Genomic DNA, 5,703 nt, shown 5'->3' on the forward strand with positions numbered 1-5,703 from the left:
AGAAGCAAATGGGCGCTTCTCCTATGTGCCCTGGCCGGGAATCGAACCCGGGTCCCCCGCACGCCAGGCTGATGCTCTACCGCTGAGCCAACCGGCCAGGGCCTGGAGCAGAGCCCTTTTTAAGACTGCAGGCAAAGTCTTGGATGGAATTGCAATGGGAAAAGCAATAAATGTGGGCTGCTCTGAATGAAGAGTTGGGGTGGAGGCTGAAGGCACAGAGCTCTACCCGCTTGGCCTCAGCTGAGCAAGGCAGCCCCATGTGCACTAGGCAGAATCCTGGGGCTGTCAAAGGACAGGAGGAGAACCACAGGCCCCTAAACCATGTCTCTTCCTGGGAATGTCATTCTCCTATAGTGCCCTTCCTAACCTCCCGCCTGTCCTGACTACCACTTACCCTACATGCACACTCGAGTCAGCCTCTCATCCTCCAGGCTCGGTTAGGACTTCCTCAGTTGGCTTCTAGCCCCCATCCCGTCCCCTGTCCCGCGAACTCCAAGCTCAAGGTGGGCACAGAGGATGAGCCTGATGAAAATTACTGATTGAAAATCACAAAGTTCTCATAGTTCTTGTATAAGTGATTTTTTTTTTCATGGTGAGACACCCACACTTGCTCTGAGATTACCTTTGTTTTCCTGCAGATGGAGAAATTGGAAATATCAAATTCTGAAGTGAAATTAAATTGGACTGGCCTGTCATCGAACCCAAAGAGGTAAAAGGAATTTGTTCTGGGCTTGAGGCAAATGAAAAGGGAGAATTTTGGGGACCATGCTTTGTGCCAGCCTCAACTGTTATTTCCTCTCCATCTCTTAGTTAATCCTCACTAGTCTTTTTTTTTTTTTTCTTTTACAGAGACAGAGAGAGGGATAGATAGGGACAGACAGGAATGGAGAGAGATGAGAGGCATCGATCACCAGTTTTTCATTGTGACACCTTAGTTGTTCATTGATTGCTTTCTCATATGTGCCTTGACCACTGGCCTTCAGCAGACCAAGTAACCCCTTGTTCAAGCCAGTGACCTTGGGCTCAAACTGATGAGCTTTGCTCAAACCAGATGAGCCTGCGCTCAAGCTGGCAACCTCGGGGTCTCGAACCTGGGTCTTCCACATCCCAGTCCGACGCTCTACCTACTGCGCCACCGCCTGGTCAGGCGTCACCACAGTCTTGAGTGGTTATTCTCATTGTCCCAGGGAGGAATCTGGGCTCAGTGGTTCCTGTCCCCTTGTCAGAGTGGTGCCCACCTGGACTGGGAGGCCCTGCCTAGGGGGAATCCCAGAACTGAAGATCCCCCTCTGCACTGTCTTGCAGACACATGGTTGATCTGACTCCCTTGGTCCTCAATCCCGGAGGCTTCCATTTCTCATACCTGCCTGGAAGCAGTGCACAAAAGCTCCATTGCCCTGGCTTCCCCTGGTAAGTGTACTTCTGAGCCTCCTGGGGGCCGGATACTGCCCTGGCCCAGCCCCTGCTTCACCTATGACCAGGATTGTGATGGGGTGGCCAAGGGTTGCACAAATGTTCTTTATCATGGTGCCTTCCACTGACAGGAAGGGCCCTTATGTAATCAGAAGTGCTGGAACGTTGCCTTCTAGTGTTTGTAATGGTGAAAAATCAGAGACATCCCAGAGGCCAACAGAAAGGGAATGGTTCCATCAACTGTGGGCAGCCCTATGCTGTACATACATGTGTGTTTTGCAAAGCATGGATTTACTGAATAGGAAGTTTTTAAAAATCACCTGTGTTTTTACTTATAGATATTGTTTCCTATGTCACTGAGCATTATTCCAAAAATATGATTTAGATTGGCTGTTTCATTGCATCAGATGACCTTTTTTTTTTTTTTTTGAGAGGAGGGGAGGCAGGGACAGACTATCTCATGTGCCCTGACTGGGGTCCCTCTGGAAAGCCCACTAGGAGGTGATGCTCTGCCGCCCATCTGGGGCTCTTACTCCATTGCAACCGGAAACTTTTAAAAAAATTTTTGGTGGCAGAGACAGAGGGAGTCAGAGAGAGGGACAAATAGGGACAGACAGACAGGAAGGGAGAGAGATGAGAAACATCAATTCTTTGTTGCAGTTCCTTAGTTGTTCATTGATTGATTTCTCATATGTGCCTTGACTGGGGGGTTATAGCAGACCGAGTGATCCCTTGCTCGAGCCAGCGACCTTGGGCTCAAGCTGGTGAGCCTTGCTCAAACCAGATGAGCCCACACTCAAGCTGGCAACCTCAGGGTCTCAAACCTGGGTCTTCCGCATCCCAGTCCGACGCTCTATCCACTGCGCCACCACCTGGTCAGGCGAGTGGAGCCATTTTTTAGTGCCTGAGGCGAAGGCTATGGAGCCATCCTCAGCGCCTGGGGCCAACTTACTCTAATTGAACTATGGTTGCAGTAGGGGAAAAAGAGAGAGAGAGAGAGAGAGAGAGAGGTGAGAGGGGGAGGGGTGGAGAAGCAGATGGGCACTTCTCCTGTGTGCCCTGACCAGGAATTGATCCTGGACATCCACATGCCGGGCTAAAGCTCTACCACTGAGCCAACCTGCCAGGACCCAAAGGTCTTTTTTTTTTTTTAATAGCGTTAGTGAGATATTATTCATGTATCATATAATTCACCAATTTAAAGTATACAAGGCAGTGTGTTTAGTATATTCAGAATTATAAAACCATCACCACAATCAATTTCAGCACATTTTCATCATCCCAGAAAGGAATCCTTTAGCCATCACTCCTCCATTCCCTGGCAACCACTAATTATCATACTCTGTCTATATAGATTTGCTTATTTTGGACACTTCAAATAAATGGAATCATAAGATATGTGGCCTTTTGTATTTGGCCTCTTTCACTTGTCATAATGATTTAAGGTTGATTCATGTTGGAGCATGAGTCATTACTTACCAGTTGTTGTTTTTTTAAAGTAATTTTTTTTATTATTTTTAAATTCATTTTAGAGAGGAGAGAGGGGGAGAGAGAGGAGAGAGAGACAGGGGGGAGGAGCTGGAAGCATCAACTCCCATATGTGCCTTGACCAGGCAAGCCCAGGGTTTCGAACCGGCAACCTCAGCATTTCCAGGTCGACGCTTTATCCACTGCGCCATCACAGGTCAGGCACCAGTTGTTGTTTTTTTAAGAGGTGTTTTTTTTTTTTTTGTATTTTTCTGAAGTTGGAAATGGGGAGGCAGTCAGACAGACTCCCACATGTGCCCAACTGGGATCCACCTGGCACGCCCACCAGGGGGCAATGCTCTGCTCATCTGGAGCATTGCTCTGTTGCAACCAGAGCCATTCTAGCACCTGAAGCAGAGGCCACAGAGCCATCCTCAGCGCCCAGGCCAACTTTACTCCAATGGAGCCTTGGCTGTGGGAGGGGAAGAGAGAGACAGAGAGGAAGGAGAGGGAAAGGGGTGGAGAAGCAGATGGGCGCTTCTCCTGTGTGCCCTGACCGAGAATCGAACCCAGGACTCCTGCACGCCAAGTTGACGCTCTACCACTGAGCCAACCGGCTAGGGCCAAGAGGTGTTGTTTTTTTTTAAAGACTTTATTTGTTCTATTTTTAGAGAGGAAAGTGAGAGACAGGTGGAGGGGAGAGAGAGAGAAAGGGGGAGGAGCAGGAAGCATCAACTCCCATATGTGCCTTGACCAGGCAAGCCCCAGGGTTTCTTTTTTTTTTTTTTTAACTTTTTAAAAAAAAATTTTATTTATTCATTTTAGAGAGGAGAGGGAGAAACAGAGAGAGAGAGAGAGAGAGAGAGAGAGAGGAGAGACCGAGAGAGAGAAGGGAGGAGGAGCTGGAAGCATCAACTCCCATATGTGCCTTGACCAAGCAAGCCCAGGGTTTCGAACTGGCGACCTCAGCATTTCCAGGTCGACACTTTATCCACTGTGCCACCACAGGTCACCCCAGGGTTTCGAACCAGCAACCTCAGCGTTCCAGGTTGATGCTTTATCCCATTGCACCACCAGAGGTCAGGCTAGTTTTTTGTGGTTTTTTTTTTTTTTTTTTTTTTTTTAACAGAGACAGAGTCAGAGAGAGGGATAGATGGGGACAGACAGACAGGAACGCAGAGAGATGAGAAGCATCAATCATCAGTTTTTCTTTGTGGCACTTTTAGTTGTTCATTGATTGCTTTCTCATATGTGCCATGACCATGGGGCTACAGCACACTGAGTAACCCCTTGCTCAAGCCAGCAATCTCGGGCCCAAGCTGGTGAGCTTTGCTCAAACCAGATGAGCCCGTGCTCAAGCTGGTGACCTCAGGGTCCCGAACTTGGGTCCTCTGCATCCCAGTCCGTCGCTCTATCCACTGCACCACCGCCTGGTCAGGCTAGTTTGTTTTTTAAATGAGAGGAAGGGAGATAGTGAGACGGACTCCCACATGCACCCTGACTGGGATTGACCTGGCAACTCCTGTCTGGGGCCCATGCCTGAATCAACTGAGCTATTTTTAGTGCCTAGGGTGATGCTCTGACCAGTGATCTCTTCCTCAGTGCCCAGGCTGATGCTCAAACCAATCAAGTCATGGGCTGCAGGTAGGGAAAGAGAAAGAGAAGCAGGAAAGGAGGATGAGAGAAGCATATGGTCCCTTCTCCTATGTGCCCTGACCAGGAATCAAACCCTAACATCCATCCATACCATGGGCCAATGCTCTAACCACTTAGCAAACAGGTTGGGGCCTACTTAACAGTTTTTTAAAATACATTTTATTTTTTATTTTTTTATTTTTATTTTTATTTTTTCTGAAGCTGGAAACGGGGAGAGACAGTCAGACAGACTCCCGCATGCGCCCGACTGGGATCCACCCGGCACGCCCACCAGGGGCGACGCTCTGCCCACCAGGGATCGATGCTCTGCCCCTCCGGGGCGTCGCTCTGCTGGGACCAGAGCCACTCTAGCGCCTGGGGCAGAGGCCAAGGAGCCATCCCCAGCGCCTGGGCCATCTTTGCTCCAATGGAGCCTTGGCTGCGGGAGGGGAAGAGAGAGACAGAGAGGAAGGAGGGGGGGTGGAGAAGCAAATGGGCGCTTCTCCTGTGTGTCCTGGCCAGGAATCGAACCCGGGTCCCCCACACGCCAGGCTGATGCTCTACCGCTGAGCCAACCGGCCAGGGCCAAAATACATTTTATTTTTTAGAGTAATTTAGGGTTCACAGTAAAATTGAGCTGAAAAGTACTGAGAGTTCCCAAATGCCAACATTGTCCTCAACCCTCTCACAGTACCCTCTACTAGTAACATACCCCACCAGTGTGGCACATTTGTTACAAACTATGAACTTATATTGATACTTCATAATCATCCAAAGTCCATAGTTTACATTATGGTTCACTCTTGGTGTTGCACATTCTGTGGGTTGAATTTCTTTCTATGGTTGAATAATATTTCGTTGTATGGATATACTACATTTTATTTATCCAATAGGGTTATTTCTTTCTTTCTTCTTTTTTTTTTTTTTTTGGCTATTATGAACAATGCTGTTATGAACATTTGTGTATAAGTTTTTGTGAGGTCGTCATTTTCAGTTTTCTTTCATATATATATATTTATTTTATTTTATTTTTTTGTATTTTTCTGAAATGAGAAGCAGGAAAGCAGAGAGACAGACTCTTACATGCTCCTGACCACAATTCACTCGGCAAGCTCTGTGAGGAGAGAGAGGGCAATACTCTGCCCATCTGGGTTGTTGCTCCATTGTAACTGGAGCCATTCTACCACT

Source organism: Saccopteryx bilineata, chromosome 2 (genome assembly GCF_036850765.1).
Source record: "Saccopteryx bilineata isolate mSacBil1 chromosome 2, mSacBil1_pri_phased_curated, whole genome shotgun sequence".
NCBI lineage: Eukaryota > Metazoa > Chordata > Mammalia > Chiroptera > Emballonuridae > Saccopteryx > Saccopteryx bilineata.